Source organism: Triticum urartu, chromosome 6A (genome assembly GCF_056163025.1).
Source record: "Triticum urartu cultivar PI428250 chromosome 6A, HENAU_Tu73, whole genome shotgun sequence".
In the NCBI taxonomy this organism is placed as follows: Eukaryota; Viridiplantae; Streptophyta; class Magnoliopsida; order Poales; family Poaceae; genus Triticum; species Triticum urartu.
This window is the reverse complement of record NC_141878.1, coordinates 119076349-119097166: the sequence shown is the minus strand read 5'-3', so window position 1 is coordinate 119097166 and position 20818 is coordinate 119076349.

Sequence of the window (20818 nt, the reverse complement as noted above, 5' to 3'; positions counted from 1 at the left end):
TTAATGAAAACCTTAGAAAAAAGGTTCCTACCGATGTTCTTGTTGACAGGATCTCTGAAATTAATGATAATTTTCCTATCCATAATAATGGGTTAGGTTTCTCCTTGAACAAAGGCTCGTGACTTTCTGCCAAAAGAATTCTTGTAATGATGAATTGGTTGTGCAATATGAGAGGCCAAAGGAGGAACCAATACCTCCCGAGCTTGATCTTGGGGACTTTTGTCCCATTAAATTTAGCCCTTTTGATTACTTTTGCTTGCCACAAAGAAAGCTTGCTGCTGAACATAGGGAGTATGAGATGAGTTTTCACGATTTACCTTATCATTATCATGGCAATACCTAGATCTATCATTGCTTTTATGCCTAGCTAGGGGCGTTAAACAATAGCGCTTGTTGGGAGGCAACCCAATTTTATTTTTGTTTCTTGCTTTTTGGTTCTGTTTACTAATAAATAACTCATCTAGCCTCTGTTTACATGTGGTTTTATGCTTTTAATTAGTGTTTGTGCCAAGTAGAACCTTTGGGAAGACTTGGGGAAAGTCTTTGCGATCTTGCTGTAAAAAACAGAAACTTTAGCGCTCACGAGATTTGCTGCCATTTTTTACTGGAGAGTGAGATTAGGTTGATTAGTTTTGCAGATGATTAATAGATAAATTCCTCATGTCCAGAAATTTATTTTAGAATTTTTGGGGTTACAGAAGTATTCGAAACCTACAGATTACTGCAGACTGTTCTGTTTTTGACAGATTCTGTTTTTCGTGTGTTGTTTGCTTATTTTAATGAATCTAAGGCTAGTATCGGAGGTTATGAACCATAGAGAAGTTGGAATACAGTAGGTTTAACACCAATATAAATAATTAATGAGTTCATTACAGTACCTTAAGTGGTGGTTTGTTTTCTTATACTAACGGAGCTCATGAGATTTTCTGTTTAAGTTTGTGTTGTGAAGTTTTCAGGTTTTGGGTAAAGATTTGATGGATTATGGAACAAGGAGTGGCTAGATCCTAAGGTTGGGGATTCCCAAGGCACCCCAAGGTAAAATTCAAGGACAACCAAAAGCCTAAGCTTGGGGATGCCCCGGAAGGCATCCCCTCTTTCGTCTTCTTCTATCGGTTACTTTACTTGAGGCTATATTTTTATTCACCACATGATATGTGTTTTGCTTGGAGTGCCTTGTATGATTTGAGTCTTTGATTTTTAGTTTACCACAATCATCCTTGCTGTACACACCTTTTGGGAGAGACACACATGAATTGAAATTCATTAGAATACTCTATGTGCTTCACTTATATCTTTTGAGCTAGATAATTTTGCTCTAGTGCTTCACTTATATCTTTTAGAGCACGGTGGTGGTTTTATTTTATAGAAATTATTGATCTCTCATGCTTCACTTATATTATTTTGAGAGTCCTTTAGAACAGCACGGTAATTTTCTTTGGGTTATGAAACTAGTCCTAATATGATAGGCATCCAAGATGGGTATAATAAAAACTATCATAGAAAGTGCATTGAATACTATGAGAAGTTTGATACTTGATAATTGTTTTGAGATATAAAGATGGTAGTATTAGAGTGTTCTAGTTGAGTAATTGTGAATTTGAGAAATACTTGTGTTGAAGATTGCATGTCCTGTAGCATGCACGTATGGTAACCGTTGTGTAACAAATTTGAAACATGAGGTGTACTTTGATTGTCTTCCTTATGAGTGGCGGTCGGGGACGAGCGGTGGTCTTTTCCTAACAATCTATCCCCCTAGGAGCAAGCACGTAGTGCTTGGTTTTTGATGACTTGTAGATTTTTGCAATAAGTATGTGAGTTCTTTATGACTAATGTTGAGTCCATGGATTATACGCACTCTCACCCTTCCATCATTGCTAGCCTCTTCGGTACCATGCATTTCCCTTTCTCACCTTGAGATTTTGTGCAAACTTCGCCAGTGCATCCAAACCCCGTGATATGATATGCTCTGTCACACATAAACCTACTTACATCTTCCTCAAAACAGCCACCATACCTACCTATTATGGCATTTCCATAGCCATTCCGAGATTTATTGCCATGCAACTTTCCACCGTTTCATTCATGACACGCTTCATCATTGTCATATTGCTTTGCATGATCATGTAGTTGACATCGTATTTGTGGCAAAGCCACCATGCATAAACTATCATACATGTCACTATTGATTCATTGCCCTTCCCGGTACACCGTCAGAGGCATTCGTATAGAGTCATATTTTGTTCTAGTATCGAGTTGTAATCATTGAGTTGTAAATAAATAGAAGTGTGATTGAGGGAGTCCTGGATTAGGGGGTGTCCGGGTGGCCGGACTATACCTTCAGCCGGACTCCTGGACTATGAAGATACAAGATTGAAGACTTCGTCCCGTGTCCGGAAGGGACTTTCCTTGGCGTGGAAGGCAAGCTTGGCGATACGGATATGCAGATCTCCTACCATTGTAACCAACTTTGTGTAACCCTAACCCTCTCCGGTGTCTATATAAACCGGAGGGTTTTAGTCCGTAGGACAACATACACAACAACAATCATACCATAGGCTAGCTTCTAGGGTTTAGCCTCTCCGATATCGTGGTAGATCTACTCTTGTACTACCCATATCATCAATATTAATCAAGCAGGACGTAGGGTTTTACCTCCATCGAGAGGGCCCGAACCTGGGTAAAACTTCGTGTCCCTTGCCTCCTGTTACCATATGGCCTAGACGCACAGTTCGGGACCCCCTACCCGAGATCCGCCGGTTTTGACACCGACATTGGTGCTTTCATTGAGAGTTCCTCCGTGTCGTCGCTGTCAAGCTTGATGGCTCCTACGATCATCGATAGTGATGCGGTCCAGGGTGAAACTTGTCTCCCCGGACAGATCTCTGTCTTCGGCAGCTTTGCACTGTGGGCCAATTCACTTGGCCATCTGGAGCAGATCGAAATCTATGCCCCTGGCCGTCAGGTTAGATTTGGAAGTTTAAACTACACGGCTGACATCCGCGGGGACTTGATCTTCGACGGATTCGAGCCACTGCCGAGCGCGCCGCACTGCCACGACGAGCATGATCTAGCTCTGCCGCCTAACAGTACCGCAAAGGCTGCACCCGCATCAGCTTCGACCCTTAATTCGGAGCCAACCGCACCGATCGAGGATGGGTGGTTGGACGCCGCCTCGGGGGCTGCGATCCTAACGGCAATCGAGCCGAACACCAGCCCCGCACTCCGCGAGACTCATGATTCCAAGGAGCCGGACTCCTCTCCGGACTCTGAACCATTCGCGCCTCTGCCGATCGAATCCGATTGGGCGCCGATCATGGAGTTTACTGCCGCGGACATCTTTCAGCACTCGCCCTTTGGCGATATTATAAAATCACTAAAGTCTCTCTCTTTATCAGGAGAGCCCTGGCCGGACTAGTGTCAGCGAGATTGGGATGCGGACGATAAAGAAATTCAAAGCCCACCCACCACCCACTTTGTAGCCACTGTCGACGATCTAACCGACATGCTCGACTTCGACTCTGAAGACATCGACGGTATGGACGCCGATGAAGGAGACGATGAAGAACCAGCGCCTATTGGGCCCTGGAACGCCACCTCGTCATATGATGTATACATGGTGGACGCACCAAAAGATGACGACGAGGAGCGGAAGGACGCACCAAAGGCTTGTTCCCTCGAAAAGCAGTCAAAGCGGCGACGCAAGCGCCGCCCCAAATCCCGCCTCGACAGAAATAGCGATCACACAGACCCAGCACTGGAGCAGGGCGAACCGCTACCGGACAACGGCAATTCGGATCATCAAACCGAACAAACAAATCCTATCAAGGATAATGGTCTGGATGACATAACGCCGGACAGACACCCGGAGCAGAAAATTGCCCGTAAAAGGCTTGTTGCCACCGCGAGGAGTCTGAAAAAGCAGAAGCAAAGGATCAAGGCCGCGCAAGACACACTCCAAATCAGATGGAGTAAAATACTCAACACTGCAGCAAGGTACGGCGACAATCGCCCCTCCAAGAGCTACCCAAAGCGGAAGCTGCTACCCGAATTCGATGAGGAGGCCTCAGAACCCCCACAACCAAACATCAAAGTAGCCACCTGGTCGGATAGACGACCCCTCTACCAACACAGAGCGGCATACAACGCCGCTCACAATACAATACGCGACCCATGCGAGGGCTTGCACCCAAAGGACGGCGCAACAAGACCCATCTATGGACCACGCAAGCGCGCCCCAGCATACAATGCAACACAACAAACATCCGAACAACGCGGTACACCCAGCTACAGGGGTGCCGCACACCCCCTATGTTTCACCGATGAGGTGCTGGACCACGAATTTCCAGAGGGATTCATGCCCGTAAACATAGAGGCATACGATGGAACAACAGACCCTGGGGTCTGGATTGAGGACTATATCCTTCATATCCATATGGCTCGAGGAGATGATCTCCACGCCATCAAGTACCTACCCCTCAAGCTCAAAGGGCCAGCTCGTCACTGGCTCAAAGGCCTCCCCGAAAGCTCCATTGGAAGTTGGGAAGAGCTCGAAGACGCCTTTCGGGCAAATTTTCAAGGGACTTATGTCCGACCTCTGGATGCGGATGATTTGAGTCATATAACTCAACAGCCCGGAGAGTCAGCCCGAAAGCTTTGGAACAGGTTTCTTACTAAAAAGAACCAGATTGTCGACTGTCCGTACGCCAAAGCCTTGGCAGCTTTCAAGCATAGCATCCGTGATGAATGGCTCGCCAGACACCTCGGCCAAAATAAGCCGAGAACAATGGCTGCATTAACAAACCTCATGACCCGCTTTTGCGCGGGTGAGGACAGCTGGCTAGCCAGATGCAGCACCAGCGACCCTAGTACATCTGAAGTTAGAGATGGAAACGGGAAATCATGGCGCAACAGCAATAACAAACGCCGGAATAAAGAAGACAGCACGAAGGGCATGGCAGTAAATGCCGGATTCTAAAGCTCTCGGCCAGGTCAAAAGGCGCCCCCTAAAGGCACCAGGGATGAATTGTCCAGCCTCAACAAAATTCTGGACCAAGTATGTCAGATTCATAGTACCCCTGGTAAACCTGCTAATCATACCCACAGAGAATGTTGGGTCTTCAAGCAGTCCGGCAAGCTCAACACCGTACACAAGGGGGAGGATACACCAAGTGAAGACGAGGACGAGCCCCCCAAGCAAGACACGGGGGAACAAAAGAAATTTCCACCAGAAGTCAAAACAGTAAACATGTTACACGTAATCAAGGGAAAAAACAACGTGGCACTCCCAGGAAAATATACCCAAGTGCCTGTCACCACGAAGTCCGGCCACTGGTCATCTCAACCGATCACTTTCGACCATCATGATTACTCAGAAAGTATCCGACACGCAGGATGGGCTGCCCTGGTATTAGACCCAGTAATTGGCGGATATCACTTCACAAGAGTCTTGATGGACGGCGGCAGTAGCCTAAACCTAATATATCAGGATACAATCCGCGGAATGGGGTTAGACCCAACACAAATTCGCCATAGCAATACTACCTTTAAAGGAGTAACGCCAGGCCCAGGGGCTCGTTGTACGGGCTCCCTCCTACTACAAGTTATATTCGGCTCCCCCGATAACTTCCGTCGCGAGCATCTAACTTTCCACATCGCTCCGTTTCAAAGTGGCTATCAAGCACTGCTCGGACGCAAAGCTTTCGCTCGCTTTAATGCAATGCCACACTAAGCCTCCCTCACACTCAAGATGCCCGGTCCACGTGGCATCATTACAGTGCACGGAAATCTCAAGCGATCTCTGCGCGCCGAAGAGAGTGAGGCTGCCTTGGCAGCCGCACACTAAAGGCGCCCGGACAAGCGAAAGCATCCAATAGGTCGTCAAGACCTCAGATACAACTAATCGAGTCCGGCGCCACTACTTATACCGAATAAATGGTCACACCCCTATTTGTCAATACAAGGGGCTCAACACGCGCAGACGAGTGGCAATTTATTCCCATCTTGAATTATACATGGTTTCTTTAACAAACTATCTTTTTTGCACGACAACTTGTTCACCTAAATTCCTCTCTTTTACAGACCATCATCGTGCTACACCCGTCCAGGATACGGCACAACGGAGACACAGGCGCAGACGTGCAGCAGGGACCCGCTCCAAGGATTCTTTTTAGATTAAGACCCTGCGTAAACCTTTTTTACTGTCTCTTGTTGATACATATCCACCGTTGAGAAGGATGCTGACGTCTTGGCATGTGGCCACGCTAGAACAATGCACGTACCTAGACACAAGGGGCTTCTTACAAAGGCCATTATTTAGGCCCGGTTTATACCACAAAGACCGAATACCTTAGGGAGTGTTCGGCGTCGCGAGTTTGGCCCTATATGCATCAGCTCCAAATCATTGTCTTTGGTCAAATGATGGGTTTGCCCGGCTCCTGTGTTTTGGTGCCTTACGTTCCGCTTTACCGGCTAAGGTAGCACCAGGAGAACTACTGTGATTGTGCCCTGGTTCATCCGGATGAGCACCTTAGTAGAGAAAGTCGAAAATTGACTGTCATGATATAGCGTGAGACTGGTCAACCACTCGATGACCTATGGGAATGTTAGAATTCTCCTCCTTAACGAAGGGCCGTTTTCCGGCCAGGCATGTACGCACCTCGGAATCGGGAGAGTGAGGAGCCACCAGGGGCTATCTAGTAGCCCCACTGTCAAACTCCTATGGCTAAGTGAAAGTGCTAAAGCATTATAGTCCGGTTGCCTCGCTCGCTCTGCTATCACCTCCTTAATAGGACCAAGACGTTGGGTTAAGTGTGAACGCGTGTTTTTGCGAGCACCTCCGCATTATATGCGTGGGGGTTGAAGCCGCCGACTGCAATCTTTCAGGTTATACACATGTATACATAAATGGCCGCCCAGGAGGCATCATATTACTTTCAGGCAAAAGTATAAAAATAGCCTTATAAAAATTTATAAAAGCATTTCTCTTACAATGAGATTACATATCACTCAAACATAATATTTTTTGAGCACTGGGTCTCTATCAAACGGGCACCCTCAAGAACTTCTTCAAAGTAGTGCTCAACAGCCTTTCGACCTATAGCCGAATCCCGCGCTGCAACATTGGTAGCATCCATCTCCGCCCAGTATGCCTTAACATGGGCAAAGGCCATCCGTGCGCCCTCTATGCACGCCGACCTCTTCATCGCATTAATGCGCGGCACCACGTCAAGGAACTGCTGCACCAAGCTGAAATAGCCGTTCGGTTTTGACCTTTTCGGCCATAGCTGGTCCACAACAGACCTCATGGAGAGTCCGGACAACCTATTTAGTTCGGCCCATTCGGCTAATTGGTCAGTCAATGAAAGTGGACGCTCGGGAGAATGGAATTGTCTCCAAAACAGCTGGTCTACTTCACGGTTCGTCTGACCCTGGAAGTACTTGGCCGCATCGGCAGCGCTCGCCGCCAAATCCATATACACATCCTCCGAACTCCACAGCCGATCCAAAGGGGCATACCGTGGATCTCCGAACTTCCTCCGCAACATAAAAGATTTCCCAGCTACAATATCCTCGGCTTCCCGCAGCTCCTCCTTCTTTGCCCTCATAGCAGAGCGGAGGTCTTTTTTCGTTGCAGCAGCCTTCTCAAGGTCCAATGCCTTCGCTTGGTTTTCCTTTTCAAGAACCCGACAATGGTCGGCGGCGGCTTTTAATTCTATGGCCATCTTGGCCATCTTGTCTCGGCTCTCGCCATGCGCGGCCTTCTCGGCTTGCAACTCTTCGGCCGCCTTCAAAGCAGCCGCATTACCCAACCTCGCTTGTATCTTGGCTCGGGCAAGTTCTGCCCGCAAGGCTTCAACAGTGGCAGCTCCATCTGCAGTCACAACATATTAAAGATACTAGAATCATGCTGCTCTTCCTATGTGGCGTTTACCAGATAATGACACTTAGCCTGTGCCTCGTCAAGCCTTTTGTTAACAAGCTCAATGTCGGCGTCTGCCACATCCAACTGCCGTTCTAAATGGGCAAACTCGCTAGTCCGGCTAGCCACCGGCCGGAGCTTCCATCACCTGCACATAAAGGCAGTATGGTTATTACCTGGGAATATGATCCTCTGTTCGTCATCGTTTCCGACGACAACCAGAGTCTCAGGGGCTACTATCTACACAAGGCACACCTAGCATGTGCAGGGCTATCATACATTCTTTTACGTACCTCAAAGTCTGTAAGTAGACTCATAAAAGCTTCATGCAATCCACTTTCGGCGGACGATATTCTCTCCATCATCGTATTCATCAGCACACGGTGTTCATCTGAGATGGCCGCTCGCCCCACCAACTCCCTCAGAACATCCGATCGCACACTAGACGGTGCCGGACTCTTTTGTCTGCTCTCTTCGGGAGTTGGACACTGGGAGCTTCGGGGGTAATGGGATTATCTTCTGGCCTCACCGGACTCGGAGAGGCCCTCCGCGATGACACTTCAGGGTCGCCCGCTTCTGGAGCAGAGGAGTCCGGAGGAGGCGTTTCGCTCTCCATCATCTCTGGAAGAAGATCCCGCGAAGACGAGCTCATTTGAGAGGGGCTAAGGCCCGAACTGCAAAGACATATGCGGTGGTTATTTTCTCAGAAGAAAAAGATGGCATATTTGTACTATTAAAGTATTTCGGGTCACTTACGACTTGCGGGAGAATTGATCCCCCCGCGGACTTTGTGCGGCAACAGCGCCCCCCAAGGTAGGACCCTCTATGGAAGACTTCTTCTCCCGTTTGGAAGCTTCAGCTTCCGAATCCCCGGGCGTAGTCCTTTTCCTCTTCTGGTCGTCTTCCTTCATGGAAACGCTCGCTCCTTCAGTTAGAATGGGCAGCGTTGGGGGCCCGCGTCCGCCCGTATTATCCTCCACAGTATCTTCCTTCAAGGGCTTTGGGCAAGGTGCGGTCTGGAGCATCTTTTCCAATACCGGATTTTCCAAACCCTCAGGGAGGGGGGACGAACACCGAATCAACTTCGCCTTTCTTAGCCAGTCCTAGTAAAAAGGCGAACTCTCAGAAATAACTTCATAACAAAGGAGAGATAGTATGTTCGGCTGGAAGATGCCTTACCTGTTCGGCGGCGCGGTTACTACTCAGGCCCACGTCCTCGGTGATTTTCGGACACTCCACCTGAGGTCCAAAGAATGACTTGTACATCTCCTCATGCGTCAGGCCGAGAAAATTTTGAATGACACGCGGTCCCTCGGGATTGAACTCCCATAGGCGAAGAGGCCGGTGTTTGCAAGGCTGGACTTGACGAACCAGCATAACTTGTATTACCGCAACCAAACTAAAATCTCCATTGAAGAGATCTCGAATGTGTCTTTGCAGTATAGGCACGTCCTTGGCTGGACCCCAGCTCAGACCTCTGCTGATCCATGACATCAGTTGTGGTGGAGGGCCCGAGCGAAAAACAGGGGCGGCCGCCCACTTGGCACTTCTAGGAGCTGTGATGTAGAACCACTCCTGTTGCCACAATTCAGACACCTCTGGGATGGAACCTTTGGGCCACGGAGCTCCCGTCATCTTGTGTATTAAGGCACCTCCACACGCTGCATGTTGCCCCTCGATCATCTTCGACTTTACTTCAAAGGTCTTGAGCCATAGGCCAAAGAGAGGGGTAACCCAGAGGAAGGCCTCGCACACGACAATAAATGTCGTGATATGAAGAAAGGAGTCCAGAGCTAGATCATGGAAGTCTAGCCCGTAGTAAAACATCAAACCCCTGACGAAAGGATCCAGAGAAAGGCCTAGACCTTGGAGGAAGTGGGAGAAGAACACGATGTTCTCGTTGGGTTCGGGGGCGGGGACGACCTGCCCTCGGTGAGGCAGCCGATGCAAAATCTCGGCGGTCAGATATCTGGCCTCCCTCAACTTTTTGATGTCTTCTTCTGTGATGGAGGAAGGCACCCATCGGCCTTGAAGGCTAGATCCGGACATGACTGAAGGTTCGGAGCACCTGACCTGAACTTTGGGCGCTTGAGCTTGAGGTGGGGGAAGGATTCGATTGAGCACGGGAGGGAAAAATAAAAGCCTTATCCCTTTATAAAGAGGGTGAATATCAAGCGTCCTCTCCGTGTCCGTTTGGACTTTCCTATAATCTAGGAGTCCTAGAAGCGGTTGGGTTACCCACGCCCGTATTGATGAGAATCCCGGAATAAGGGGACACGATCTCTGCTTTAACAAGACGTGCCAAGGAAACCGCCTCGCATGACGCGCTGAGGTGGGATAATGAAACGACTCGGATAAAGGCTTGGCCGTGGTGTGTCACACTACGGAATACGTCAGCAGATTAGATTTGTGTAAATGTTATTCTCTCTATGGCAATATGTGGAAACTTATTTTGCAGAGCCGGACACTATCTTTGTGTTCAAAATCTTCTATGAAGTACTTGGACGAGGAACCCGCCTTGCAATGCCGAAGACGATCTGCGTGCCGGACTCGTCGTCATTGAAGCCTGGTTCAGGGGCTACTGAGGGAGTCCTGGATTAGGGGGTGTCCGGGTGGCCGGACTATACCTTCAGCCGGACTCCTGGACTATGAAGATACAAGATTGAAGACTTCGTCCCGTGTCCGGAAGGGACTTTCCTTGGCGTGGAAGGCAAGCTTGGCGATACGGATATGCAGATCTCCTACCATTGTAACCAACTTTGTGTAACCCTAACCCTCTCCGGTGTCTATATAAACCGGAGGGTTTTAGTCCGTAGGACAACATACACAACAACAATCATACCATAGGCTAGCTTCTAGGGTTTAGCCTCTCCGATATCGTGGTAGATCTACTCTTGTACTACCCATATCATCAATATTAATCAAGCAGGACGTAGGGTTTTACCTCCATCGAGAGGGCCCGAACCTGGGTAAAACTTCGTGTCCCTTGCCTCCTGTTACCATCCGGCCTAGACGCACAGTTCGGGACCCCCTACCCGAGATCCGCCAGTTTTGACACCGACAGTGATGATCATCATTAATAGAGCATTGTCCCAAATAAAAAAAAGAAAGTCCAAATAAAAAAAGGCTCGAAAAAAGAAAAAACAAGAAGAGAAAAAAAGAAATAAAAAGGGGCAATGCTACTATCCTTTTTTCCACACTTGTAAGTAGCACCATGATCTTTATGATAGAGAGTCTCTTGTTTTGTCACTTTCATATACTAGTGGGAATTTTTCATTATAGAACTTGGCTTGTATATTCCAACAATGGGCTTCCTCAAATGCCCTAGGTCTTCATGAGCAAGCAAGTTGGATGCACACCCACTAAGTTTCTTTTGTTGAGCTTTCATACATTTATAACTCTAGTGCATCCGTTGCATGGCAATCCCTACTCCTTGCATTGACATCAATTGATGGGCATCTCCCTAGCACGTTGATTAGCCGAGTCGATGTGAGACTTTCTCCTTTTTTGTCTTCTCCACATAACCCCTATCATTATTCTATTCCACCCATAGTGCTATATCCATGGCTCATGCTCATGTATTGCGTGAAAGTTGAAAAAAGTTTGAGACTACTAAAGTATGAAACAATTGCTTGGCTTGTCATCGGGGTTGTGCAAGATGAGAGCATTCCTGTGTGACAAAAATGGAGCATGACCAAACTATATGATTTTGTAGGGATGAACTTTCTTTTGCCATGTTATTTTGAGAAGACATGATTGCTTAGTTAGTATGCTTGAAGTATTATTATTTTTATGTCAATATTAAACTTTTGTCTTGAATCTTTCGGATCTGAACATTCATGCCACAATAAAGAAAATTACATTGAGAATTATGCTAGGTAGCATTCCACATCAAAAATTCTGTTTTTATCATTTACCTACTCGAGGACGAGCAGGAATTAAGCTTGGGGATGCTTGATACGTCTCCAACGTATCTATAATTTTTGATTGTTCCATGCTATTATATTATCTGTTTTGGATGTTAATGGGCTTATTTATACTCTTTTATATTATTTTTGGGACTAACCTACTAACCCAAGCCCCAGTGCAAATTGCTGCTTTTTTTGCCTATTTCAGTGTTTCGTAGAAAAGGAATATCAAACGGAATCCAAACAGAATAAAACCTTCGGGAGAGTTATTTTTGGAACAAACGTGATCCAGGGGACTTGGAGTGGACATCAAGAAATAAACAAGGAGGCCACAAGCAGGGGGCGCGGCTACCCCCTCGGCGCGCGCCCTCCACCCTCGTGGGCCCCTCGTGGCTCCACCGACCTACTTCTTCCTCCTATATATATCCATATACCCCGAAAACATCCAGGAGCACCACGAAAACCTATTTCCACCGCCGCAACCTTCTGTACCCAAGAGATCCCATCTTGGGGCCTTTTTCAGAGCTCCGCTGGAGGGGGAATTGATCACGGAGGGCTTCTACATCAAAACTATAGCCTCTCCGATGATGTGTGAGTAGTTTACTTCAGACCTTCGGGTCCATAGTTATTAGCTAGATGGCTTCTCCTTTCTCTTTGGATCTCAATACAACGTTCTCCTCGATCTTCTTGGAGATCTATTTGATGTAACTCTTTTTGCGGTGTGTTTGTCGAGATCCGATGAATTGTGGGTTTATGATCAAGTTTATCTATGAACAATATTTGATTCTTCTCTGAAATCTTTTATATATGATTGGTTATCTTTGCAAGTCTTTTCGAATTATCAGTTTGGTTTAGCCTACTAGATTGATATTTCTTGCAATGGGAGAAGTGCTTAGCTTTGGGTTCAATCTTCCGGTGTCCTTTCCCAGTGACAGTAGGGGCAGCAAGGCACGTATTGTATTGTTGCCATCGAGGATAAAAAGATGGGGTTTATATCATATTGCTTGAGTTTATCCCTCTACATCATGTCATCTTGCCTAATGCATTACTCCATTCTTATGAACTTAATACTCTAGATGCATGTTGGATAGCGGTCGATGTGTGGAGTAGTAGTAGTAGATGCAGAATCGTTTCGGTCTACTTGCCTCGGACGTGATGCCTATATACATGATCATGCCTAGATATTCTCATAATTATGCACTTTTCTGTCAATTGCTCGACAGTAATTTGTTCACCCACCGTAATACTTATGCTATCTTGAGAGAAGCCACTAGTGAAACATATGGCCCCCGGGTCTATTCTCAATTTAATCTCCCGTCAACAAGCTATTTCTATTGCCATTTATTTTGCAATCTTTATTTTCCAATCTATATCATAAAAATACCAAAAATATTTATCTTATTATTATTATCTCTATCAGATATCACTCTCGTAAGTGACCGTGAAGGGATTGGCAACCCCTTTATCGCGTTGGTTGCGAGGTTCTTATTTGTTTGTGTAGGTACGAGGGACTTGCGTGTAGTTTCCTACTGGATTGATACCTTGGTTCTCAAAAACTGAGGGAAATACTTATGCTACTTTGCTGCATCACCCTTTCCTCTTCAAGGGAAAAACCAACGCAGTGCTCAAGAGGTATCATGTACACATGTCTATAAGTCCATCAGGAGTTTGATATTTACAAAGAAAGTCGACCCCTAAAAATGAATGTCTTCAAACTGAAGACTTTGGATTTCTAAAGACTTTCTGAAGACTTTGAAAGTGAAGAAATTGGTGGGACTGTGGAGACTTGATATTCATGCGAGGAATATGAAGCATGAAGAATTTTGTTTTTGTAGTTTCATTTTCTCTTTCTTTAGTCATAGGAAACACCGTACTGTTAAAGGGGGTCGAGGTAAAACTAAGGAAAAGTTTCCAAGTGATGCTCATCCAAATATCCTACACCTACCAATCCCTTCGAGTGAAGCCATTGGAAATCTCATGCAGTTTAGTCAATTTCTTCAGTGACAGAGACGAAGTTCTTCTGGTCTCTAAGGAATTTGTTCTGACTGAGGAGTTAGGAATTCGCTAGTGTGGATTGCCTACAAGTGAGGAACATGATAGCCCTAAGGAACTTGAACCTCGAATTTCCGACCATTGCTGTGCTATGCGCCAGCTGCCCAAAATATATTATCCACCTAACGGTCATATCATTGAAGGGCATTTATGTCTTATCATGTCGGGCTGCTCCCTAGGCTATAAATAGCCGCCCCCTACAACCACTAGCTGGTTGACTGCTCCGCGAGAAACCGACACTTGTCATTGAGAGCATCCCATCCTCCGAGGACTTGGAGAGAAAATCATCCAGTGAGGGAAAACCAAAAACCCCAAACCAAACACCTACAAACCCAAAGTGATTGAGCATCACTGAAGATATTGTTCCTGTGTGGAACCGACGCTTGTTACCTTTGAGGAGTGTGCATCCTCCAGACAGATAGGCATCATGGTCTAGAGCATTCAAGAGGAAATTGTGGATCATCGAGTAACCGAGTCTATGAAGGTTTGGCAGTCACCTGAAGACTTACCACGAGTGATTGGACGAGGTATGTGTGACCTTAGTTCAAGGAGAATACGGTGAGGACTGTGTGTCCGGGACTATGTGTCCTCAGGTTTAAATACCTAACCGCTCCAACCAGACGTACTGTTAGGGAACGCAGTAATTTCAAAAAAAAATCCTACCCACACGCAAGATCATGGTGATGCATAGCAACGAGAGGGGAGAGTGTTGTCTACGTACCCTCATAGCCCGTAAGCGGAAGCGTTATGACAACGCGGTTGATATAGTCATACATCTTCACGATCGACCGATCCTAGTACCGAAAGTACGGCACCTCCGCGATATGCACATGTTCGGCTCAGTGATGTCCCACGAACTCACAATCCAACAGAGTGTCGAGGGAGAGCTTCGTCAGCACGACGGCGTGATGACAGTGATGATGATGCAACCAGAATAGGGCTTCGCCTAAGCACCGCTAGGATATGACCGAGGTGGAGTATGGTGGAGGGGGGCACCGCACATGGCTAAGAGATCAATGATCAACTTGTGTGTCTATGGGGTGCCCCCTCCCCCGTATATAAAGGTGTGGAGGAGGGGGAGGGCCGGCCCTCTACTATGGCGCGCCCTGGGGAGTCCTACTCCCATCGGGAGTAGGATTCCCCCCTTCCATGTAGTAGGAGTAGGAGAGAAGGAAAGGGAAGAGACAAGAGAAGGAAGGAGGGGGCGCCGCCCCTCCCCCTAGTCCAATTCGGACTAGGCCTTGGGGGCACGCGGCCTACCCTAGGAAGCCCCTCCCTCTCTCCCCTAAAGCCCATTAGGGCCCATATACTCCCCGGGGGGTTCCGGTAACCCCCCGGTACTCCGGTTAATGCCCGAACTCACCCGGAACCATTCTGATGTCCAAACATAGTCATCCAATATATCGATATTTATCTCTCGACCATTTCAAGACTCCTCATCATGCCCGTGATCACATCCGAGACTCCGTACAACCTTCGGTTTATCAAAACACATGAACTCATAATACTGATCATCACCGAACGTTAAGCGTGCGGACCCTACGGGTTCGAGAAATATGTAGACATTACCGAGACATGTCTCCGGTCAATAACCAATAGAGGAACCTGGATGTTCATATTGGCTCCCACATATTCTACGAATATATTTATCGGTCAAACTGCATAACGATATACGTTGTTCCCTTTGTCATCGGTATGTTACTTGCCCGAGATTCGATCGCCGGTATCTCAATACCTATTTCAATATCATTACCAGCAAGTCTCTTTACTCGTTCCGTAATGCATCATCCTGCAACTAACTCATTAGTCACTTTGCTTGCAAGGCTTATATTGATGTGCATTACCGAGAGGGCCCGGAGATACCTCTCCGACAATCGGAGTGACAAATACTAATCTTGATCTATACCAACTCAACAAACACCATCGGGGACACCTATAGAGCACCTTTATAATCACCCAGTTACATTGTGATGTTTGGTAGCACACAAAGTGTTCCTCCGGTATTCGGGAGTTGCATGATATCATAGTCATAGGAACATGTATAAGTTATGGAGAAAGCAATAGAAACAAACTAAACAATCATCTTGCTGAGCTAACGGATTGGTCAAGTCAATCACATCATTTTCTAATGATGTGATCCTGTTAATCAAATGACAACTCATGTCTATGGTTAGGAAACATAACCATCATTGATTCAACGAGCTAGTCAACTAGAGGCAAACTAGTGACACTCTATTTGTCATTATATTCACACATGTACCAAGTTTCCGGTTAATACAATTCTAGCATGAATAATAAACATTTATCATGATATAAGGAAATATAAATAACAACTTTATTATTGCCTCTAGGGCATATTTCCTTCAGTCTCCCACTTGCACTAGAGTCAATAGTCTAGATTACATTGTAATGATTCTAACACCCATGGATTCTTGGTGCTGATCATGTCTTGCTCGTGAGAGAGGCTTAGTCAATGGGTCTGCAACATTCAGATCCGTATGTATCTTGCAAATCTCTATGTCTCCCTCCTTGACTTGATCGCGGATGGAATTGAAGCATCTCTTGATGTGCTTGGTTCTCTTGTGAATTTTGGATTCCTTTGCCAAGGCAATTGCACCAGTATTGTCACAAAAGATTTTGATTGGACCCGATGCACTAGGTATGACACCTAGATCAGATATGAACTCCTTCATCCAGACTCCTTCATTTGCTACTTCCGAAGCAGCTATGTATTCCGCTTCACACGTAGATCCCGGCATGACGCTTTGCTTGGAACTGCACCAACTGACAGCTCCACCATTTAATAAAAACATGTATCCATTTTGTGACTTAGAGTCATCTGGATCAGTGTCAAAGCTTGCATCGACGTAACTGTGTACGACGAGCTCTTTGTCACCTCCATATATGAGAAACGTATCCTTAGCCCTTTTCAGGTATTTCAGGATGTTCTTGACCGTTGTCTAGTGATCCACTCCTGGATTACTTTGGTACCTCCCTGCTAGACTGATAGCAAGGCACACATTAGGTCTGGTACACAACATTGCATACATGATAGAGCCTATGGCTGAAGCATAGGGAACACCTTTCATTTTCTCTCTATCTTCTGCAGTGGTCGGGCATTGAGTCTGACTCAACTTCACACCTTGTAACACAGGTAAGAACCTTTTCTTTGCCTGATCCATTTTGAACTTCTTCAAAACTTTATCAAGGTATGTGCTTTGTGAAAGTCCAATTAAGCGTCTTGATCTATCTCTATAGATCTTGATGCCCAATATATAAGCAGCTTCACTGAGGTCTTTCATTGAAAAATTCTTATTCAAGTATCCTTTTATGCTATTCAGAAATTCAGTGTCACTTCCGATCAACAATATGTCATCCACATATAATATCAGAAATGCTACAGAGCTCCCACTCACTTTCTTGTAAATACAGGCTTCTCCAGAAGTCTGTATAAAACCATATGCTTTGATCACACTATCAAAACATATATTCCAACTCCAAGAGGCTTGCACCAGTCCATAAATGGATCGCTGGAGCTTGCACACTTTGTTAGCACCTTTTGGATCGACAATACCTTCTGGTTGCATCATATATAACTCTTCTTTAAGATATCCATTAAGGAATGTAGTTTTGACATCCATTTGCCAAATTTCATAATCATAAAATGCGGCAATTGCTAACATGATTCGGACGGACTTAAGCATCGCTACGGGTGAGAAGGTCTCATTGTAGTCAACTCCTTGAACTTGTCGAAAACCTTTTGCAACAAGTCGAGCTTTGTAGACAGTAACATTACCGTCAACGTCAGTCTTCTTCTTGAAGATCTATTCATTCTCTATGGCCTGGCGATCATCGGGCAAGTCAACTAAAGTCCACACTTTGTTCTCATACATGGATCCCATCTCAAATTTCATGGCATCAAGCCATTTTCTGGAATCTGGGCTCATCATCGCTTCCTCATAGTTCGTAGGTTCGTCATGGTCAAGTAACATGACTTCCAGAACAGGATTACCGTACCACTCTGGTGCGGATCTTACTCTGGTTGACCTACGAGGTCCGGTAGTAACTTGATCAAAAGTTTCATGATCATCACCATTAGCTTCCTCACTTACTGGTGTAGGAATCACTGGAACTGATTTCAGTGATGAACTACTTTCCAGTAAGGGAGAAGGTAGAATTACCTCATCAAGTTCTACTTCCCCCCCCCCCCACTCACTTCTTTCGAGAGAAACTCCTTCTCTAGAAAGGATCCATTCTTAGCAATGAATATCTTGCCTTCGGACCTGTGGTAGAATGTGTACCCAACAGTCTTGTAACATCCCAAAATTCTAAATTTTGGAATGTTATATTAATTAAATAGATTTGATTGTTTGTGTGATTGATTGTCTGGATTTGAGTGGAATTTGAAACTTTTTGAATGTTGAATGAAAGGGAATGAAATGACTTTCCCAGACTTTCATCCTTTCATTTTGATCTCCATGAATTCAAATTGATTTCATCGCAAAACCCTAGAGTGAAGATAATATGACTTCTTCCATTTAAAGGAATGAAAAGAGATTTTAATTCCATTTGAACATATTTCAAATACAGAAACTTTAAGCAACTCAATGATTTTCATGAGGGAAGATAAAATGACTTCTTCAAATTATATGAAATATGAGTTGGAAGTTTCAAACAAATCAAATTGAAAGCCCCTTTAAAGATATTTTGATACCCACTTTCAATTTGGAGTTATTTGGTTTTATTCAAATTATTTTTCTCCAAAAATGAAATATATGGAAGATAGGGTAAAATGATTCCCTAGAGTAAAAAAGTGGAGAAAAATAAGTTTGAAATCATTTTGGGTATTTTAAAATATTTTTATTTGGTTTTAAATGAACCAGTAGCATTGTTTGCTTTATTTAAATTTTTTGCGGAATTTATTTGCCGTTGAAAATATGTTCATGTTTTAGAAAATCTTTGTGTGAAAATTTTGGTATATAATATCTTATATATATAATATATTTTTATTCTGTTTATTTGTTTTCCTCACTGTTTAAATAAAAGATAAACGTTTTTTTAAATCCGCCTATCCAGGACAGCGAGGCCCAGCCACAGGCCGACCCAGCCCAGCGCTAGGGCTAGCGCACGCGTGCACGTACGCTCGGGAGGAACTCCTAGAAGCGCTGCCGCTACCTCTCTCTGACGTGCGTCCTCTCTCCCTCCCCCACGTTCGCTGCCAGGCAGGCCCCACCTTTCTTTCTTCTTCCCCATGAACTCTGAATAGAAACATACGCGTACACGTACACGATGTCGCTCCGCATCCGATCTTTGTGGAAACCCTATCCCAAGTTAACTCCAGCCCCAAGAAATATGTCCTATAAATAGCCACGACCTTCCTCTTCCAATTCCCTTTGAAAACCCACACCCCAAACCCACCATACCACACGCCGCCTTCGTTCCGATCTCGGCCATCGAAGCATTTTCATCGGACGAGTGCATCGTCGGTGAGGCTTCTCGAGATCCCTCCTCTGTTCTTTGATTCCCCTCGCCTTTACGCACCTCCTTGACATGATTTCGGCACCCATGTTCAACTAGAGCCACCACCTCAAGATCGCAACGCCGCCGGAGTTCACACAGAGCACAAGAGTTTACGCTGACTCCCGCTCGACCCCGACGTCTCCTCGCCTCACCATCAAGAGAAAATTGGACGCCCTCGCCTCTCTGCATCTCCTGGACATCACCGCCGATGTTGTCGTCGACCGGAGCCGCCGCCCCCCGAAGCCCTCTTCCCTGCCTACGCTCTGTTCTTCTCTGTAAGTCACGTAGGTGTTAGCTCCTCTGGGTTTTTTTCAAAGTTCTAGATTGGATTAGATCGGTTTAGTAGATCGGTTTTCCTTATAGATCGGTTCTTTGGTTTAGACTGAACCGGCTCCCCGGTCTTCTGTTAACTAAATGCACGTTTACGTATTGTTAAGTTACGCCCGAGTATTTGGTAGCTACAGATCGCACACCCGTAGGCCCAATAGTGCCTGTTTGTTTTTTCTGTTTATTTAAGAAAAGTTTCAGTTTCGTAAATTCTATATCTCTTAGGTTATTTAGAGTTTTTGATTGATTCTTTTTGCTCTAGTCTTCAAATTTCTAAAGTTTCTGTATAAAATAGTTTTGGTCATGTTTTAGTTTTAAAAACTTTTTTATATGGGTTTTAGTCATATTAGTATTTTCTGCTATATTATGAGCTAGAATTAATATTTTTAGGCGATTCTATTTGCCACTGGTTTGTTTTGACCTTACCTAGCAGTAGGATTAATTTGCGTATTTATAGATTTTACTAAAATTAGTTTTTCACGAATACAACATTGCTCTAGTTATTTTTAACTTGCTGCTGTTTTCTGTTGTTTTAATTATTTTAAAATTTATTTTCACATCTATTATATTTTATTTCAGATTTGTTTCTGTAGTTATAGAGGGTGAACTTTTATTTACAGAAAAATAAAATGTTTTATTTCTTTTTCTTACTAGTTTTGTTTTAAGCATAATTAGAGTTTTAATTTAACTTTTTATGTATTTCCTTTTGCTAGTAAAACTTTACGACAAATACTTTCTGTTAACTTAGTTGATTTAAATTTTATTTTCTGTTAAAATTATTAGTTTAGTATTTTCTTTGTTAAGTGTTACTTAGGACAAAACTATTTTTGTAGTTAAGGCAAAAAAATTGCTAGTAGTTTCTTTATAGTTTTCCCCTATTAGTTCTTTCGATGTGTTATTTGTTTTGTATTGGGTTTTCTTATTTATTTTTTTATTGTTAGATTTGATTGCTAGAATGCTTGCTTATGTCATGTTTGTTATTATAGATTTCATCGGAGAGTTGCGTATAGTCCTATCAAGTTATTTTCGAGAGCGTTGTTATCTTCATCAACTTACCAGGCAAGTTCACTTTGACCATGTTTTTCTTACCTAT